The sequence below is a fragment of the Cyanistes caeruleus genome, chromosome 5 (genome assembly GCF_971803275.1).
Source record: "Cyanistes caeruleus chromosome 5, bCyaCae1.hap1.1, whole genome shotgun sequence".
NCBI classification, from domain to species: Eukaryota; Metazoa; Chordata; class Aves; order Passeriformes; family Paridae; genus Cyanistes; species Cyanistes caeruleus.
Genome location: NC_141705.1, coordinates 57955251 through 57977360, shown reverse-complemented (window position 1 = coordinate 57977360; position 22110 = coordinate 57955251). Strand labels below are relative to the sequence as shown.

The 22110-nt window shown below is 37.9% G+C and overlaps 1 long non-coding RNA gene across 1 annotated transcript in view; it reads right to left on the bottom strand.

Moving 5' to 3' along the window:
- LOC111928841 (uncharacterized) overlaps window positions 1–22110 on the bottom strand; it is a 33329-nt gene that overhangs the window by 4388 nt on the left and 6831 nt on the right. Inside the window, exons 2-3 of the long non-coding RNA XR_015286886.1 lie at window positions 18879–18961; window positions 9727–9799 (exon numbers count right to left, since the gene is read on the bottom strand). This is a non-coding gene — a long non-coding RNA (uncharacterized LOC111928841). The remainder of the gene's footprint in view (window positions 1–9726; window positions 9800–18878; window positions 18962–22110) is intronic.

Sequence of the window (22110 nt, the reverse complement as noted above, 5' to 3'; positions counted from 1 at the left end):
CTTATTCATATACCAGTGGCAATCAAATTAATTGGCACTGTATTTTGTTTTTTCAACAACAGAAAGAATGATAATATTGGAAAGCTAATGGTTTATTGTCCCTTCATTTATTCTTGCTTATTTATTCTCTCCCTCAAATGAAATTCCCAAGTTCTTAGGTTTCTTTATACTTCCCAATATTTAGAAGCTAATCTCTGCAGAGAAAGTTTTTCAGTTTTTTTTTTCCAAAGTTTTGGAAGCAGAATCTGGAGGAAAAAGGTTTCAGATCACTTCATATTTGTTCAGTATACTGAATACCACAAATTTATTTTTTTTTTAATTTAATAGGGTTTATTTCAAATTTTAAAAATCTAATCTCTATGAGTATCAGAACAAAGTATCAGAACTCTGAAAATTAATCTAGGTCAATTAATCTAGTATCTTATTTAAATTTATTTTTAAACACTGCAGTTCTTTCAATAAAAGAAATAAACTAAAAAAGTAACTGCAGCTCTATCTTAGTTCCTACTGTGGAGATATATAAAAATGTGTGTGTGTGTGTATATTTTTTTAAAAATTAAATATTTGACCTTGATAACATGATGTCAACAGCTAACACATCTAGAGGTATGAACATTTCTGAGTGTGAATCATCCTGGACTTTCAGATCATTTCCTAATTATGCTTTTGTATCAGAGCATACAGCTTTAAAGGAAATGTGCTTTGGATATCTCAGGGCACTTTTCTTTCAAATGGCTTTGTTTCTGTGACTATCAGTGAAAAATTTACTCTTCTAGGACATCTTCACTGAAGAGAAAACTGTGTTTGTCTTGTTTTGTCTTTTAAATTTGGTTTCCAGGGTTCCCTGTTCTGATAAGTTTGTTTCCCACAGCTGGAAGCTGTGAGTCCCACAGGACTTCACAGCATCAGCAAAAGCTCAGACTCAATTTCTCATTACCAAGGTACTGCGGTGAGATCTATATGTCTCAACTCTCCCATACTAATTCCTTGTTTAATTCACAGTGGTTTTTGACCCACCTCCCCACCCAGATGTGTGTGTGTCTCTAACATTAGGAGTATGTGCAAGACCAGCTGAAGGCTAAAGCACTTTGTGCTGACAGGACACCCGGTGTGTCAAACAGCAGCTCTGGCTGCTCCCATCGACAACCTGCTGGCCAGAACTGACACAACTAAACATAGCTGGGCTTATCACAGTCCCAGTGAGGAGAAGTGTGGCATTCCTGGGGCAGGGAGCCAGCACTGGGCACTTCAGACGTGCCTTTCGTCACCCTCCTTCACTGGGATAGAAGTGGCATTCCTGTGTCTATCAACCAACATCAATTTTTGACAACCACTTGCTATGCAGAGCCCTCACAGTTGTTTGGCCTGATAGCAGCTGAATTTCTTGTTCATTAATCAGTTTTGTTATGACACTCTGCAGTGAAAGAGGCAAAACAGGGCTGGAATAATGCAGAACTAACTGGAACTAGTGTGTGTGCAGATGGACAGCTCTAGCACTGCGTGTCACTGTGACCCGTTTCCACTTGGTGAAGCCAAAGTGACCTTGAAACAGAAGGTCCTGCAGCGTGTTAAAACCAAAAACAAACCTGTGGAGAGCCTGGAGATTTGAAAGATTGTCTCTCTCTCTTAATTAAAAAGTGAATTTGAAGATGATTAGGATTGTAACAGAATTGGTGCCCTGTGGGTGATACAGACTCTGAATGCCAAACCAAAAGTGTAACTAATGTAGGATTATTTTATGTTTCTTGGGGTTTTTTTTAGCTTTAGGAAACTTGGACACACAAGGAATTTTACATCTCCCTTTCCATTTGTGCAGTGCTGAATTTGTACTTTCTAAAGCCACAGATGATGTAAATGGCAATGGCCATTCTGGTCTGGGGCAGTACTGAGGCCCTGCAAGGGCCAGTGAACACCCAGCCCAAGTGCTTCAGATGCAAATGCCACTCACAAGGGGTGATGTGTAACTTGTGGGGCAGGGGAATCGGTGCAGGACTGTGACAGGAGTTTCACAAATAGTTTGAACAAAACCTATGCAAGTCACACTTGACCTCCTTAAATTTTAATATTGAAACTTAATGACAAGAAAAATTATCCCATTACATATAAATATATATTTAGGGTGCTTCCTGCTTTTCCTGGGTTTATAAATAGCATAAGGGCAAGCTAGCTGAAAAGCAGAAACATGCCTGTTTGACCCTCTGTTCTCTGAAAGCAGCACATCATCCAGCAAATACTATTTTCAAGAAATTAACTTCCCATCTGTACTATTGTGGTACTTCTAATACATCTCTGCTGAAACCCAGATACTTCAAATGAAAAAAAACTTGCAATTTTTTTTTTTTTTTTAATCTGATAAGCAGAAATCTATACAGCTTTCTTTTAGAAGTAGTTTGTACTTAAGGATAAAAATGTGGAAAAAGCTCCCTCTATTATAGCAACCACATTCTCCTAAGAGAATTTAGGCCATAGAAGAAAATAGAAAAACAGATGATTAATCAATATCTAAATTTGACTTGACTCTGTTCTGCTTCACAGCAGAGAGGAACTGCTGTGGGGAGGTGACAGTCCTCTCCTGGGAAAGAGACTTGGCTGCCTCTCCTGCAGAGGCTGGCTCCTCTCTAGCCACAGGAGAGGTCCTGGTGCCAGCTACAGAGGTCACTGCTCATTTGCCCTCTGTCTTGAAATGGAAAAAAGGAAACATTGCCAAAGAAGCAGGAAAAATGCGAGGGAGAGGAGGCAGTGTAAGGCCAAAGGCAGAAATGTGGGTTGTTGTGGATATGCTGGAGAGGAAATGGCTAGTAAAGAAATGCGGCAAATTGAGACATGGACTGAACGTCCTGGGGCAGGATTGACGGTTCTGGCAGGATGTTGACAAATCACCCTTTTAAAGGGAAAGATCAGACAGGGCAGAGAGCAGGAAAAGGGAGGGAATACAAGGGCAATGAAAGGGAATACAAGGGCAATGGAATATTCTTTAATTATTGTCCCTTATTGTATCACAATGTAAACAGCACTGCCAGAGAGGAAATACAGCGTTGTTTCTGTGTCTCTCAGTACAATATTGTATCTTCGGGCACTGTTAAAGCCAGGGCAGGAGAAGCTAAATTTAAATTTAAAATTTAAATTTAAATTAAGTCAAAAAATGTCTATTTTTTTATGGAAAAGAAAAAAAAAGGAACCTAAATGTATATTCAGTACTTAGTGAATCTCAAGGAATAGGTTGTTGAGGCAGTAAGACTCTTCTCTGGGAAAGCTGTTAGCAAAGCTTCTGGTGTCTGGCTTTGACAAGGAAATATGAGTTGCTCTGCAGGAGCAAAGTGGATTAGAAAGAAGTTGGAGAGATAATAATGAGTGGAGTGAGATGGACAGGTGAATATTTGGGTGCCTGGGGACCTGACCAAATACCATTACCAAGTTCTGTTCTGTAAGACTGCTCTTTGCCACCCCTGTTCTGAATATGAAGAGTAAAATCCCATCATCCTGCTATTGTCTGCCCATGGTCAGCCCCTGAAGTCCTGTGGATGGACAAGTTCTATGAGCATCAGTGCTGTGAGCAGGGTGAGTTTGTTAGTATGGGCTGGGTGTTGTTTTGGGATGGGTTGGGTCCCCATGTTAACACTGCCTGTACCTTCTGTTGGGTCTGGAATAAATCAAGGTGTCTGGACGTGAGCTTCTTACATTGCACATACCTGGGACCTGTTCATATGTCCCAAATCCTATCTGTAGTATATATGAAGTATATATGACTGGACTCAAATCTTCTGGCATGCAGCTGAACCATTAGCAATATCCATAGATATCAATAAAAATGGCATGGTTGGAGGGAAAACTTGCATGATTTTAATTCAGTCTTCATTGACTCTTGATAAAGTGTCTTCCCATGGCACAAAAATTAACAATTTTGAGCTAATATCTGTGAAATAGTTTTCACTGAAATGAAACCTCTAGAGAGACTTCAGGTGTGACTAGATTTATTCTGGGTTTATGAGAGTGAGGAAATACTTGTAGACTGGAGTGCTAAGATTTTTTCCATAGCTATGTGGAAGAACTGAGCAATTAATTGATGAAAACCACAAGGTTTTACTATGCCATTCTGAAGTCAAAGCAATGAACTTAAGGGGGAGCAGCTATTGTCAAGCTGATTGTTTTTTCTATCTTTCTATATCTTGTCAATTCTGCCTGTGTGACTGTGCTGTGAACCAAGTCAGGGAAGAGAACTTGTTTTAAAGTAAGATCTCTGGGGGAGTGGAAGGGAGGATGTTACATATTTTTACTGAGCCAGCTCTCCAAGCTGTCTGATAAAATGCCCACCTTAAAGATACCTAGTTTTGACTGGTGGTTTTGGAAGACAGCTGTGAGGAGAAAGTGGGGTGGACAGCTTCTCCAGCTGATATTGCTGGCTAGGAAATGTCTCATTGAACTTAACCTCAACTCAAATTAATTTCTTTCAAGGCAAGAGTGGCTTATAAAGTCCATCTGGTTCCCAGCTCTCCTTCCTGCTCCCAGACTGTCCCTGGCATCAATGTTTGTATAGCCACATGATAAACAGATGTGAACCGAGTGAGAAATACTCTTTCTGTTAGGATGAATCTGTGTGAGTTCCAGACAATGGAGAGAAATACGAACTTACCTTCCTCAGGGCTCACACAGACACATCTCTACTAGAGTCAGCTAAAAATTGATAATATAAACTCTCCCTGCTGCGACTGTCACCCAGCCTGGAGGGTCACGCTTGCACTGTGAATACCCAGAGGGATAGAGAAGGAAGAACTGCAGAACAAGTAGTAGATATGAAGGTTTCCTGTATCATAGAAATCTCTCAAAATTGTTAGTTAAAAAGGTTAGTCAATCCTTGCTGTTGTATGTATCAGAAAGATGATCTTTGAGAGAGCCCTGAAGATAAAAGATAGAATACAAGATGTCTGAGATACGAGATGAGCAACAACACAGCTGTTTTTTTATCTTGTGTAGATAGATCCTAGTGACAATATTCACTATAGAAATGTTCCATAGCAAGGATGATTCAAGAATTTGCTTTCTGTAACAACTTGTCACTGCAGCACAGGCCTCAGAAAATGATCACATTAAATTAACCTTCAGGGTGAAAAATGAATGATTCTAGACTGCGTATTTTGAAATCCAGTATTAGTAGGATGTGTTCCTTAAACCAGAAATCATAATTTAATGGATGAGAGAGTATTTTCATCTCTGCTCTTGTGTGATGGCTTGTGTTAATAATTTTAAAGAATTTGAAATAAAATCAAATCTTTCCCTCAGACATACCCTAATATTCACTCATTAGCTTCACAATAGATGAGAAAAAGTTGGATTATTTATTCTGTGAATTTTTTTCTTTGCTTGCTTGGTTTTTGCCTGGCCTGTATTAGATTTGATGGTTGACAAATATGAGCATTTATCTGTGTTCTGTGTTTCCACTTTATATCTGCTTAGGAGAAGTCAATACTATTTCTCTAGAGACTACCAACTCTTCAGTATTTGGAGAGTGTGTTTACCTATTACCATAATAAGTTAACTAACACCTGGCAAAATATGTTGTGTTTTGGGGAGTAAAATTGGGTAAAGATGTCTTTAAAAGCTTGATATTCACACCCAGTTCCTACTACTTGATAAATGACATCATATTGCTTAAGTAATTTTTGAGGAGGTTGTTTAAAACAGGACAAAGCAAAGAACAAAATTAACTTTGCTTTTCTGTATTCCCAGAGACACAGTTGTGCAAAAATATGTGACTTAAGGCAAGCAATGAGAGGGCCAGAGAATGTTCAAAAGCACTATGAATAGAAAGGCAAAACTTGGTCTAGAGACCTGGAACAAAATCAGGATAATTTTGACAGAATTGCATAGTCAAGATCAATATTCATAGGAAGGCATGTAGAGCTTTCTCCTTTATAGTAGTAAGAATGGAGTGCAGCTTTCTATGAACATTTTAGAGACATCTTCAGAAATGAAAGCAATAAAGAAAAGAGAATCTCTTCTGAAAGAATAAAATCTTAAAAATCAGAAAATGTCAGGACAGGAGAGCTGTTCACATACAATGGCTTTGTTCATGGCAGAAACCTCATAGCGACCTTTAGAGTTTCAGGGCAAAATTTCCCTGTGTGATTGACTTGGGCACCTTTTCTCTGATTTCCAACATTCCTAATAGTTTACAATATCAAACTGAATTGAAAACAGAGTTTTGTCTTAACTGTGGAGATTCCAGTGTCTAGTTCTAGTCTAAGTTTTCAAAGACGATAAATAACTTCACAATTTCTGAAGGACATATTTTCCTGACTTTAAGCAGCCATAAAATTTGCCCCCCGCTGCACTTCCATTATTTCTATTTCAAAAAGGCTATGAGTAGATGCAAACTGAGTTTGATGTGCTCTCTTTTTCCTTGCTTGGAAAGATGCAGCTTCTTTTTGGATAAGGATATTAAATATTTGAATGGATCTTATAATGCTCTAAATGGTAAACGTTTCTTTGGCATAGGTGTTGAAATTCTTAGAAATAACATCTCAACTAATGTTAGAGGATGTTTCCCATACGTCCCTCCTACTGCTTAATCATCCCAGAACAGACTTTGCTGTCAGTACAGACATTGCTGTCTTAGTTATCCTCTTTACATTGACAAAGATCCCTTTCCATGGAAAAGTCTCTCTAAAACACAGCCCAAACATTCCTGTGACTTCACTGAAACTTACTTTGAACTCAGAAGACAATGTGCTGCAGTTGCTAAGGTCTTAATGAAACATTTGAAGTATTTTCCTATCTCAGACATGAGAGTTAAATCTTACAGCTTCACAAGGACACTCCCTCGATTCAAGTTAGGCAGTGGGCTTTAAATATTCTTACTGGGCTATGTCTCTAATAAACCATGTTCCAACTGCTGCCTCTCAGTAACATTCTTCTGCCTTTAGGAGCATACTTAAGCAAGAAAAATGAACTGTTTAAAAAAGACTTTAAATTAGGATGTGAGGTGGGTTGATTTTTTGGTGTTTTTTGGAGGGTTTCTTTTTAAGATAAGGTAGCATCATCCTTTATCTGATCTGGCTAGACATGAACTTCAAAGCTGTGTCAAGATAAGGAACGTGATACCCAGATTATACCAAGAGAATGTTTGCAATAAACCAAACTATTCATGTCTGCTGACAAACCCTCTGCACAGCACCCTGCTGGTTCTCATCTCCTATAGCATTTGCTGTTACTGCTCGTACATGATAACTTGCTTTTTTCCAGTTAATGAAACAATTGGTGACTCTGACTAGCTAAGTTAATTCCATCAGCTTTGCACTGTTGTTTTGTATTTTGGAACACATTTAGAGTTTTCCTTTACACTTTAAGAAGAAACCCTTTTATGTATTCTAGGGGATGAGGCCTATGATGCCCCTTGCTGTCTTCTGCTACCTAATGAGGAGCTACAGACAGGGCAGAGCAGGCTCTTGCTGATGTTCACAGCAAAAGACCAAGCAGAATTAAAAGTCAGATCAAGAAAAAGTCTCATTGTGCTCTCATGCTTTACAGATTTAGCAATCCTTACTGTCAAATGAGTTCCTCTGCTTTCAGAAGGGTTTGCTCTGTAACTGTAATTTGTAGTCTAGAATATAGAAATACATGTTGGAATATATAAATTTAACTGCTGTTTATCAGAATCTAAGTCTGATTTTTAATCTAACCTGCATGAACAACACCGAGGGGAGAGCAGTGTGCCTAAAGGAAACCATGCAGTTAAATCTTGAATGTCCTGTGTGTGACTGATTAATTTTAAATTGTTTTCATCACCCTGAAAACTGGCCTGGTCTGTTCTGGCATGAAGAGGGAAAGCAGCTCAAATTCAAAAGATAAGCCAGTTGTTAAATGGTCGGCGTGGGGACTGTGGCTTTGACTCTGAACATAAACAAACTTTTTCCTCATTGCTTATTGCTGAAAGGGCAGTGTAGCTGTTCTAAATAGGAACCATGTGGATGAGGTTAAGGAGGGGACTTCTAATCTGACAGACTGATTTGTAGATATGTGGTGATGTCTGATGTCAGCCAGAATTGCCCACAGGTATTGCAGGGTGAGGGTGGTTGGGTTTCCTTTTTTCTCCCCCTTTCTCCAGGCCTGAGAATGCTGCTTGTGTTGCTTTCTGTACAAAATTATGGGGAACAAGAGGGTTCTTTTTACTATTCTGAGTAAGAATACCTGGGAAAATCTTGCTGTACTCTTTGCTTTATGCTAGCAATAGCCTTCTGTGAAGTTCTTTGGCATCAAGAAAATTAGGTCTGGCAGTTTTGGCTCAGGGCTTAGAAGATAAATTCCTGAAGTTGCATACCTAGATTTCCCTTGTGTTTGCCTTGATTAACAGGCTATACATAGCACAAACCAGAGCTACTAACCAATACAAAGAGACCTGAAACTAAAACTTGGTTCCTGCAAGTGTCTTATTTATAACTTTAACAAGTCTCCTAATCAAAAGCCAAAATGGGTAGGTTAGTTGGTGACTCACAGATTTCAGCAGTGCTGCACTTAAGGGGGGGATCAGCAGAACACTCCTGCATGTAAGAAACAAAACATGAGAAGTGTGGTTGTTCCTCCTTGCATTTTCAGGACATTAAAGGGAATAAAATTGATTTCTAGGTGAAATGTAATATGGAAGTATTTATTTTCACTGGCTCTCAACTCATTTTGACTGCCAACTATAGAAGGTCGATTGATTTACCTTCGAAGTTTATAGCCAGCATCTTGAAAGGACAAGTTTTGAAAATCATAACAATACCAAAGGGGATTCACTTCCTGGCTCCTCGAGGAGAAAATGTCAGCAGTAGTAGAAGCATTATTGTGGAACTGCAGTTTTCCCAGACAGACTTCCTGGTAAGATGGTGACCCTAACCCATAGAGTCACCCATGAGAATTCCTAGCAGTGCTCCACTGCACAAATGCAGTGCTGGCTTTCTATGCTGCTTGCTATGATGGGTGGGTTAAAGGACACAGTTCTGGAAGTTTGAGTCCACACAACTGTGTATATAATATTGTCCTAAATTTGCATGTGTACCCAGTGACCAGGTAGGTTGTTAGGTTACTAATGGCCACTTAGGCATCTAACTGTACCACAGATAACCTGGAAAACCAGAAGCATAACCTTGGAATGCCCAGACTGCAGGATTTAGTGGAATCTTTTTCAGCACGTGTTTTGAACTTGGAGGTTTCCAATATCCCTCTTGAATTGGCTACATTCACGTAGTGGTGTGGGGGGAACCAATCACAGGAAAACATAGTTGGTTGATTGTTAAAATCACAGTTGTCTGAAATCACAAACAGGTCAGCAACATTCATTACATCGCTCAAGCATTTCTAGTGAAAAGAGAATGAGTTATTTACCCCAAAAGTAAAACACAGAGGTTTCAAAGACCAGCTCAAGATCTCCACACTCTAAAGGCTCGCTTTCTTAGTAAAAATATTGTGAGAGACCTGTGCAGGTGGAAGTGATATATTAACACTCAGAGCTATGAGTTATGTAACACTTCTTACTTTCAACAGTGCTTGCTGCACTCATTGGTTGTTTATGTTGTGATAAGGCCTAGAGACAGCATGTATTAGACACATGAAAGTGTGTCCCCACCCTAAGGCTGGGGAAGGAATTAGGATTAGGAAGGAATGAGAAACAACAGAATGTCCAAGATAAATATTTGTGTCAGCATAGAGGAAGTCAGAATAAGAAAATTACCGTGATATACAGTGTCTTACCTGTCAGGCTGAAACACCATGGCTTGTCCTTGGTCATGTAATGGTTTTGCTTAATTTCTGATCCTAATGGAAGCTGCAAGATGGCATTTGTGAGAAAATATAAGCAACTTTTCAACATTGGCTCCCCTAGAAGTGCCATGAGAGAAGTCATGATCCTGCTTCTTAGGTGAATGTAGAAATTTGTGAACACTGGTGATAAGCCTCTGGCAGGTGTCACGGCAGAACTTGTCACCTGGGGCTTAAAGGAAAATCCCCTTGTTGTGTTGGTCTAGACTGCCTCTTGTAATGGATAAGCCAAGCAGGCCTTCAAAAAAAGGTTTTATTAATGACATTTTCTACCCACTTGAAGCAGATGTCCCCTGAGTACAGTTTATCTTCCCAGCTTAGTTCAGTACAGATACACAAAAAGAGAGAAAACAGGCCAACAGGGTCATAATCAATTCTTGCTCTACTCATGTAAGAGGAAAATACAAAGGTATGCCTACAGAGCAAGATGAAGGAAAAATTATCTCTTGGTGAAGTTTTTTTGTGGTTGCATTGTGGTTTGCTTCTTGCTGGAGTTAAAAGATCTTTTCCTCACATAGCTCTGCTAACCATCTAGAAATGGTACTTTCAAAGCCTATTTTTTTCCTTTTAAATTCAGTTTGTTCTGTTTAAATGAGCTACTGACACAATCTTTTTTTGTCCTTTGAATATATCAAGTGATGATATTGAGGAAAAGAAAAAGGGTTCTATATTTTTATTCTTAAAAAGGAGTGCCAAAAGTGAAATTCAAGCTGAAAAGAAAAATAAATAAGTCTCCCAGCTTCTCCTCTTCAATGAGACCAAGATATGTGAGCTATCAAAGGGCTGAGATAGGCATGTGTCATGCATTATGTCCTGCAGGATATGTTGCAAATTTAAATACAAAATGGGCTTACTTGGGATTTTATGCTTTGTTTGAACAGTGGAGGCTTACTCCTTCTTCAAGTCTCCAGATAAACATCTCTCTACAAGTGTGGTATTTGGTTGTTCAGTCCATCAGAGAAGATTGGGTTTATGTTGCCTTTTTTTCCCCATTATGTTGAAATTAGAATAGTACTATGGGGAAATAGCAAACTGAAAAGTACAGGAATAGAATATTTATATATTCATTGCACTGGTGTTTCCCTGAGGGCTGATTAAGGTAGGTGGTCTAATAGATGTACTAATGTGGCTGGTTAGCCTGCATTAAATGCATACTTAACTGTGTGATTAAAGAAGGGCTTCAGTTTAGTTTCATTCTCAAAAAAATAAAAAAATAACAAAAGAAAGAAAAAAGAGATAATGGTGATATCTTACTACTTTTGCCCATTTCTTTAGTTAGGGCTCTTTCCAATAATAGTCCTTTTCTGTCAAAGTAAATAGGAACTGTCAAATGAGAACTTTGATTGTAGTTGTAATAAGAGGTAAGATCAGCTACAAACTGAGCTGAATTTAGGATGGCCAGAGAATAGCACTGAGTGTTTTCCTTGCTCCCCAGGTTAAAGCCACTCTTACAGACAGTGTGGTGTGATGTTTGCTTGACATCCATGTCAGAATAAGCACAAGACTATTTGTGTCCCATGTGTCTTCTATCCTCTATGACTCATATCCAGAGGCACTTTCTAGAAAGTGGATTTGAACTCCTTTGGACTGAGAGCAACACTGGCTTTGCATCTCCAGCTTTTGGGGGGAGCTTTGTCAGCACCCACCTGTTCTCTGAGTGATGCTCTGGCCCTTCACAAGATTAATGTGATCATGCTGGCATCTATTTTAGCTGTGGCCTGTGCACAGTGAGTGGTACAGCCTGTTGGGGATTCAAGCACCATTCTGTCTGATCTCCACATCCAACAGCTGCATGCACCAAACTTTTTTTGGTTGGGTATTACTGGGACTGTGCACATGTGGGTGGAAACAGAAATTGGCTGCTGCTGTCAAGCTCTCATAGGGACAATCAGTCTCCTCTCTGTTTATGCCTGTGTACTGACTGCTGCCAGCCCAGTGGGGATGTCCAGAGCAAACCGAGGTGAGTCTGGTCCTAAGTACACAGCACAAACCATTTGGGTAAATTGTTTGTGTATGATATGAGTTTATTGACTTACTTAATGTTATTAGCTGAGTTATTATACAGTTAGATTTTCCTGGCTAATAACTGGCAAGTGACTAAGTGGTTTTCATTAGCATAAATGCCCAGCTTTTTGCATTTGTGCCAGAGACCTGCTAACCACTTTGAGACAGCTTATATGGTAGCTCAGACTCTCTCACAAATTACTTATTCCCTTTTCCCACATATTTTCTTCAATATGCTGTTAAATTACAATATTTTAATGCAATTCCTCCATGTGCTTGCTTTCTCTGATTGTCTCCATCAGTAGTTTTAGTTTTTGAAAATATGATCATTTTCTGTGTGATAAAGTTTCAGAAGTGAGCCTCAAGGAACTGAGGAAATAGTTCTGGGTTTATTTCTGTTAGCTGAAAGCTGCTTAGTGTTTTCTTAAAGTGCAATGTACCCATTTACATAAGTAACATCAGGGACTGAGTGAGGGAACAGCTCACAATTTGTATCGTACCTATTGTGTTTCATTTTATATAACTATAACAAGGCTTTCTGTTGGTATAAACAACACATTTCCTTCAAAACATTGTTTGTGGAGTCTGAGCTATAAGTTATTTCTGAATATTATTCCTGGCAAAATACACAGGAAATCATATGGGATGCTGCATCAGGAGCAAGATACCAAATTTTATACAATAGGTAGGACAGTGAAGATTACAGTGTAAAGAAAACATGACTTCACAATGTACTTCTGTTATATTTGTCAATATTAAACAAATCAACTAAACTGGATGATCTTTGTGGTGGATAGTCAAAGGAAAGTATTGCTGAAATTCAAAATACTATTAGGAAAAGTACTGACAATGTTGTTTATTCTGTCCAAGGAATAGTCCATCCTCAGAGTATTTGTTTCATGGAGATTCACACCCTCTCTGCAGATTAGCCAGAGAGAGAAATAAACTTTTTGTGACACACATTTAAGCCAGACCCCTCAACAACTTGGTAGAAATGTGTTTGCCTCTGCTCTCCCCACCATGGAGCTCCTAGCTCACAGCAAACAGTCCATGTGCAGCCCCACAACCTCCTGCTGACATAAACAAAAATGCTGCCTTTAAGCAAAAATGCCAAAGTATTCCCTCACTGACTGAATATTTATAGAAAGATGCTATCAAAAGATGAAATAAAGAAATTTAGAAAGAGAAATAAAAATGTTTTTGGAGGAATTTTTAGTAATATGCCTTGATATTTGGCAACAATTTGGAAAACATACCATGCAAGACCTTAGAGGGGCTGCTCACAGAGGTAAAAATATTAATGTAATGCCCCCAAATTGCCAGTGGGCCTGTTCATGTGGGCACCCACCCACTTCTGTTTCACTGAAATCCTGGCAAGAATGTGGGCCTTTATTTCAGACAGTGTTTTTTTAGCAGCAGAAGTTGGTAGGGTGCATTCCCATGTTGGTGTACACTGGAAATGATGACAGATGCAATCTGCAGCACGTTATTCTATTTATTCTTCCTTTCAAACCAGAAAAGTGAATGTCTGTCTGCTAATGCTGCTTCTCACATCTGGGCTACAGGCAGAGCCCTTCTGAAGGTGAAGAGGAAACATAAACTCTGAAAACTGTTACTGAACTTACATTTTTTAAAGGGAGACATGTCAGGTTCCCTTTCTTTGTATACATTTCTAAGCAAGTATTAATATATAATACTTTTCACTACAGAGGATATAATTAGCATATTGAAAATTTCAGCCTAAATTGATCTACAAATTTAGTAGCTGAACTTTATAGCCTGTTAAAGGGACTTCATGAGAGCATTTGAAAGTGGGATCAGGAATAAAACACCACTTGTCAAAATGAACAAAAATACATATTTTGTCTGTTTGGTTATCTTGTTGGGGTTTTTTCCTAGTATATTTGCTCACTTAAGCATTGATTTACAAAATTTCTGTGGCTCACAACATGACATAAAAGCTGTGTCCAGTACAGGGTTTTCTGAAATAATATACTGTTTGGAACAGTTTAGAAGGGAGACATCTGTTTCTAATCTCCAAAAGTAATTACAGAATGACCCAAGGCTTTCAAACATTAATTTTCAATACATTAATTCAATACATTAATTTCAAACATTAATTTTCAGCAGGTTGTATTTTTTTTCCCTTTTATTGATTCTTAAGTGATGGACCTTTTCTGCCACAAAACATGCATAAATTAAAATGTATGTATGAAAACATGCTTGCACTGTATGATGGGTGTATTAGTGCTTTTGGAAACAAGGCATTCTTCTCCTGGAGTCAGATTTCTGAGGCTTGCCCCTTGACATGAACAGTTCACTTCCTGCTCTCCAATTCTCAGACAGCATAAAGCTGGGGATGGATTTTTTTTTTCTTTCTATTATTTCAAATGAACCATAAGAAAATTGATACCATGTGATATGAAAACTTCTCAGCATGGTAAATATACTTCTTTCTTTTGAGCTGAAAAGGATTGAAGTTAACATTTGTTTCAGATTTCCTGCAATACCATCACTGCTGTGTAATAGCTGAAATGGTTCCATCCATCCCATTATGAAGATACTTTACTTCTTGACAAGAAGACATTAAGTGCAAGGCAAACTGGGGGTAGGGAGAATCAAAACTGTGTGAATTGTTTAACCTTCCACCACGGTTCAACAAAGTTTAAAAAAAAAAAAGAGCCTTTGGCAAACTGCCTAGATTTTGTAAGGCCACTCATGCTTTGTAAGCCCCCAAAGATCACAGTGTTTCTGGCTCAAGGCTGGAATCCCATTGAGCCAGGGCTGAAAAAAGCCTTTCAACCGTGTTGAGTAAACACTTCAAGAAACAGCTATTTGTCATGATGCTCTTAAGTGTTGGATGTGAGCTGACTGCCACATCTTGGACAAAGATGAACAGTAATCATGAATACGTTGTTTGACATCAAACCCTTTCAGAAGGCATGGTTGCACTTGGTGCTAGGTGGAACAGGCTGTCTGTTGTTTCTGTTGAAACTGTGGGCTGGAAAAAGGAGAAAAATTAATTTGCTAACTGAACACCAATGTTCCTTGAAACTCAACTGCACAAATCATCTTGAAAAAAATTGAAGCAAAAGCTTCTCCCTGTAAAAAAAGTCCTGATTTCTAATGCCCAATTTTCTACTTGGGAGCCTAGAAGAAATCATGTCTCTAAGAAAAATACTTCATTTTGAAAAATTGTGACTACTGATGAATTCAAGTGGGGATCAGCTAAGAATACAATTGGTGGTCTTATAACCATTTGTGTGTGTATGCTTCTGGTTTTATTTTGGTTTTGGTTTTATTTGCTTGGGTTTTCTTTTGGTGGGAGTGTTTGGGATTTTTTTGGTTTGTTGAAGAAATGCTGGCAAACTCGGGAGTAAGCACTTTCAGAGTACCCAGTCCTATGTGGGCTCAGGCACCATCCACAAAGATCTTTGCAACCTATGCAAGAGTTTCCAGATCTAAGATAATATCCTTTTACTCACTGTGATGTCTTTAGACCACCGAAGTTCTATTTTAGCTGATTAATCTATAAACTAGAAAAAGAGTTTATGCCATACTCAGTGCTTGAGGGCAGCCAGGGATGATGAAGACTGCTCAAAATCTCATCATCAGATGACTGTTTTGATATCTGTGGAATTAATTTACCTAATACAATTCAAGATATGAGAAGTGGGTGTTCATCAAGTTACCCAAGCTGCAGTGACACCTCAGACTCATGTGTGCAGTAGCATAAATAACAGCAAGCTTAAAACTGCTGCTATTTTTTCCTGTTGTAGAAGATATTTGACTGCTTACATGGAGAGAACTTGCCATCTCCTTATATTTCCATGACACACAAAATTAGTCCAGCATACTTAATAAATACATAGCCTTGGATCACATTTAGTAGTGAGCCTTACCTCACATTTAGTGGCATCCCTATCCTGGCTTTACTTTTTATATGGTTATTTTATAAATGGTTTGATTCTCTGTTCTCTGGAAATCTCTATCAATCTCTCTTTAATTAGAAATGCACCACCTTTTCCAGATAAGAACTTTGTGTCTTACTAAGATCAAGAAGAATTTGTTACCTTTTTGAACTTCAAAAAAGTTTGTTTAGTTTGCATTTCAGGTTAATATTTGAGATAGGGTTGAACATAAGCTAACATTAATATAATGGACACATTCCTTTTTATCTTGCCCAAGGAATACAAAGTTGTAACACTGCGGCACGTAGTAAAGAACAAAGAGAGAAGGGATGAGAGTATTCTGCTTGGAAATGGAAGTACCTCCATAAATGTTTGATTCATATGATGACTTCAGTTTTATTCTAAGCTCAGACTTATTGTAACTGGGAATAAAATTGTCAGATTTGTTCCTGCAGCACCAGCAAAAGGTATTTAGTTACACTGCCAGACAGTTTCAAAACCAATTTGGCCAGTTTGTGTTAAAACAGCCAGCATAATAAAGCAAATGGTATGAACATTCGAGAAAAAAACAAAAACAATTTAATGAACATTAGAAGCTTACAAAACTTTGAATTTTATTCATGACATTGAAATGATGCTGTTAATATATATATATATAGTGGAGTGTGGTATTTGATGGTGTAACATCTACATGGCTACAATATTACCACAAATATCTGGTCTTCAGACTCACTCAGCAAAACATTCCTGAATCCTGCTGCTGTAACACTGCAAGACACACCTTGTCACATGTTTCTACTTAGAATCTGTGTCACTGGACAAATATTTTTTATTAGCAAAAGTTTCTACAGATGAGTTTCACTATACATTTTCTGGTTCACTTCAATTTAACAACAGTTTTATATTTTGCCCAAAGGCTAGAAAGCTAAGTTTTAGACTTCTACTTTAACTATCATAGTCCAAAATGAACACTTTGTTTTAAAAAGAACTTGGAGGAATTATTGTAAAAAGGGAAAAGAAATTAATTTTGACATTTAAAACAATAACTCTTATAAACAAATATTTGTTTTATACTGTACAATAATTATTCAGCTTCACAGCAAATAGCTGAAGATAGGCTTAATAAAGTGCATTGTTTTTATAGTAAGTTGTTATGGTGGTCATAGCAACATCAAAGTTCTATGCACATTTTAACTTTTTTTGTGGACTGCAACCCTAGGTTTTTTGGGTTTTTTTGTTTTGTTTTTTTCCATGGATAAGTTCTGTATCTGTTGTGATTGCAGGGAATAATTCTGACACCCAACAGCATCACAGGAAAATACTAAGTGTATGAAAACTGTGTATTCATACATTAGAAGTGTTGTCAAATATGTGCTGAATCAGACACTTTTACATAGGGCTTGCAGTTAGATTAAATGTTTTGTCTGTAAACAAATACTGGAGTGTCTCAACTTCAAACTCAGGTAGTGACAAAACTGATTTAGGGCAGTTTCCTGGTTTCAGTGGTATGGATTAAAACTCCTGATAGATGTGCACAAAGGACACAACCAGCTTACATGGTGTCACCGGTTTTTGATCACCAGGGATTTAACATATGTTCATAGTTAAAGTTCAGGGCAGGTAAGGTAATTAATTTGTGGATGTTAATGTAGCTGATGCACTCTGGAAGGCCTTTGTCCTCATTCCCATTACAATCTCTGACACTTTTTGAGATTTCCTGCTTTTGGACTAAAGCTGCTCATGTTTCATTTGAACTCTGATTTTTGGATGGAGAAAATGGAGCAAAGGGAATGTAAATGGGATAAGATGTTGATGTTCCTCCCACACAACCCTTCTTTTTAATGCATGTGTAGGAGGGATGAAGAAAAACTATAATTTCCTTTACTGTTACAGCTTTCATTTCCTCTCCAAATGTGGAGGCAGAGACTGTAAGAAATTAGAAATACTCTTCACTGTTTGCTGGGATTTCTTGAAGTTTTAGTGTTTGAGTTTTGCTTCCACAAGAGATTTTGCAAACTCACCTTATAAAAAACACATGCCTAAGTCAATTCGTGCTTAGTCATCAGTCTCATTCAAAGATGTGTGTTTAACTCTAGGAACATACTTAAACATTTTACTGAAACTTTGTTGAATTGCAAGTTGTGTGAATTTTTACTCAAGCCTCAGTCGGTGCTTGGGCAGGCAGACAATTTTATTAAGACTTCATTTGCTTAAAGACAGAGCAAAAAAAGAAGATATTTGCTGAAAAATAGACTAAAAGTAGACCTCATGAGATCACAGACAAGGCAGGCTGTGCTGTGGCATTCCTGAAAACACTTCCCTCATCGTTTCTGGAAGGCTTTTTATGCCAGAAATTTTATGACTTTTTAGGTAATCTTTTCCAGGCCTTCACTAATCATGCCATTAAAAAGGTGATTTTTTTTTTTCCTATATGCCTGTGTAAGTTCACTATTTCTTTCCTGTCTGCCATAGGCACAGTCAACAAATTAATAATTTTATTCCTTGCAGCAGCTTGTCTGCTGTTGAAGATTGTTATCCTGTCTTTGCTAAGATACAGGATCATTATTCAAAGATTTTCCAGGTGGGATTTTCAGCTGTTCCCAGAGTTTTACAATCATCTCTTAACTTCCATCTTTGGCCCTTCAGGAAGGGTCATGGCCCTTTTCCAAACAAGTAAACATGGGAAATAGATCAAAAAGTACTTTCAACAACAGAGTAGAGCAATCTAAGAAGACACATGCCATGAAAATAGGTATGACAGCCTGCCAGCTGGCAGCCATGTATGCCAGTGAAGGAATTTCAGCTCCTAACCCCAGGATTAGACCACTGAAGAGAGGCCTCAGAGAGCAAAAGTAAGGTCTATAACCAATGTCAGTTAGGTCAGAATTGAGTTGTATGGAAAATCTTGTAAGATTTCGGTAATTAAAGCTATTTATTTTGGAAAATAAGTAAACTATATGACAGAAAAATTAGCCTGAACCTGTTTTTTTCTTCAGAGTAGAGGGGACTCAAAACACACAAACCAATTCAGGACCCTGAATTTTTTGGCAAAGGTCTGTTGGCAGCTAAAGGCATGTGTGTGCAAGCGAGTTGTAGTTAAAACAACCCCTTTCAGTTGAACTTTTAGTAGAGTGTTAAATTCTTCAGGATATTAACACTTCTTTTACTCACCTGGCACGATACTGAAGCACATACATAATTCCAACCTTGTGGCTAGTCCAGTTGAGTCAGTAAATCTGTTCATGGTCTGTTTTCTGTCAAACAAACAAAGAAAATCTAGCAGGTTTCTTCTTAGAAAGGAAAAATAATTTTAAAAGATGATAACCTTCTTTAAATACACCTCCCTGTCATCTTTGTAGAGAAAAAAACCCCCATCAGTCAGGAGTCCTTCTAGAGGGCCCTGTAGGAGCTTATTCTTGTTCCTTAATTATTTAATATTTTAAAGCAACTAAAAGATAACAAGTAAAATAATGGGAACTTATAAGTAAGAAAACAGATGGAAATGGATCCAGAAATGGGAACAGGAAATGATTGGGGTTGCTTTGGTCTGAGCAACCAAAAGATATTTCATACAACAAGACAGATATTTAGGAGTTAAGATTGTTGGCTGAATTTCTGTGTGAAATTTCTCCTCAGAAGCAGTAATTTTATGTATCATACATCCCCAGGCCTTCCTCAATCAGCTTTACTAAAGTTCCAGGAGGACTTAGAACAAATGTGCATAATAAGCAGTAGAAATTCTTGTAAGAACAAAGTGATAAACATTACTGTGTTTGGTGATAGTTCAACCACTATTGGAACACTGTGTAATGTGCTAGAAGCCAAACTCCAAGAAGTGTTTCCATAAACTGAAAATGGCTCAGGGTGAAAACACGAAGGTAACTTGACAGATTCTTGTGGCTTGTAAAAGATATTGGATGGTTAGTGGTCACATTTACTCCAGTTCTGTGAAACAGGACTAGACAGTCAGAGGCTGTGTTATTTAAATGATATATTTCTCCTGTCAATTTTTTCTCTCACTGGTTGAGCTAGATTTGATCCAACAAGGTGGTTTGGTTACTTTTTCAAAGAATTCTGAGAAAGGCTGTCCTTCAAAGGTAGTTCCTCCTCTTCATGAGCTATTTCCAGTTTTGGAACATCCCCAAGCTTACCTTTGACACCAGTCCTTTAGCTGTCATTTGATCTTGGCTGTTTTGTCCTGCCTTCATGCTCCTTTTGGAGAATTGAAAAATATCCACAGAAAATTGTCTTAGCCTTCCCTGGCTTTCATGTATTCTTCATTTGCTTTCATTGCTTTTTTCCATTATCCCCTCCCAGGTTTTTCCCTTAAAGTGGTTAGGGATTTTTGCTTCAGTTCGTCTTTGTTTTCATTATTACAAGCTTTTTTTTTTAACAATTTCCAGCTTTGCATCTTTTTTTGGATAACTTGTCTCTGTCCTTGTGCCACCCTATTCCTTTAGCATGTATAGTTCTTATCTGTTCCTAGAATTTACTAGAAGTTATGTCCTGTCATACAAGTTTGGTTTATTAGGATAAACAAATTAATTTAATCTCCTTCATTAGGCTTATCTTGGTAGGATGGATGAAATGGGTTTTTCAGATCACTTATCAAAAACTTACTTGTGCAGAAACATTCTGCTGCCACATATAAAAACAGTAGTCCTAAAAGAAAGCGTAAAATATATCTAGGGTTAATACACACTGGAAATCCAGTGTGTTCATTGACAATATTACTGCAAGCAGCTTGCTGCTAGGGGAATAAAAATTCCTTGCCTACAGTTAATCTGTGCAACATATGAAATCCGTGGTCCCATATTAACACATGATCTCTGCAAATTTATTGGAGAGGGATTAAGCAACACTTTTAAAAAAATAATAAATTTGCCTTCAAAAAGGGCATTTTTTTGCTAATGGTAAATGGTTGCAGCTGTTGAGTTCCTCCTAATTGTGGGAAGAATAGTAAAAGAAGCAGTATTTTTCATTAGACTACCCTTTATTTCTCTTTAAATTCTCAGGCTCACTGGGGGGAAATTCATGTTTCCATTTCCAGGAATTCTTGCTTCAGATTTCTCTTGTGTATTTGGAGCTGACTTAAGACCAACAGAAGTCAGAAACAACAGCCCAATGCAAGTCTGTCATTCTTCAAGTAAAATTATTTTTGAATGTATATTATCTGTGGCCCTAATTGGTTAGGCAGCTGGAAGAAGGAACAGTGGAGCAAAAAATTAATTCTTGCTGTAGACAACATTAGACCTGTCTCACTTCAAGAGCAGGTCAGCCCAGCTGGGGAAGGATTTATTGCTTGATTCAATTCCCTTGACCACGTGGTAATCCATTAAGCTACTGTTGACCATTTCCTTTCCATACTTGAGCCCTTCCTTGGCAATGTCCATGTTCACTGGCACTGGAGCTGTTCCCATGTTGATGTTTTAAAAACTTTCACTCTCATGTACATCCATGAAAGTGTGGGATCTTTTTACATGAGGGCGTAAATCCTAGAATAAACTGTGATGCAGAAGGGAGTATTATTGGATGCATAGCTAGAATTAAACTCTTTCTGTACTTTAAAGAAAAATAAGGCTTATGCCCTTCTTTTCCTCTTTACTGAGATGTACACACAGACTCATAAAGCATGTGAGACAAAGTTTCATTTCAATCAGTAGTTTCCACTGCAATCTGTAGGAACTTTTGTTGATTTACTCAAAATAAAAATGCTTATTTAACCTTAAAAATATCAAGAACATCAACTCATGACTTGTCTGTTTTTACTGGAGATTCCTCTGGATGACTGGAAAAAGTTGTTCTGAGTTAAAAAAAGAATAACATGTAGAGAAAGCCAAACTAATGCCAGAGGACAGTTTAAAACTGTTGAGGACAGATGTTTTGAGTGTTCTCTGGGTCATTTTGGGGAAAAATATGCTGCTGTGACTCCTCAGAAACTGAGATGATACTGAAAATCTGGTTTGTTTCTTTATAAGTAGAAAAGCATCATATCAGTTACAAGTAGTAGTGCATTTTAAATTTATCTGTTTAGTTATGATTAGTTACATCATTACTTTAGACAAGATTTAGTTAAACTGTGAGCAATCAGAAATACAACAGACAAAAATGGAAAGCAAAAATAATCCCTGTAAAATGGGCCTAATTAAACTGGATGAAAGAAAATCAGTGTTCTTAGAAGTTTTTCACCAGGACAGACAAGTACATGTGAAAACATTCAAAATATCACCTTTAAGGTTGTTTGGTTAGACTCTGCTTTGCATGGGCTGGATTTGGATTAAGAAGTGTGAGTGAGGATTATGACTGGAACAGAGAGAATATTGAGGCTACCCCACAAAGAGCCCTGTATCTTAATCTTGTACTGAAAAGGGTAATTGTCAGCCTCCAGGGCAGTTTAGGAAAG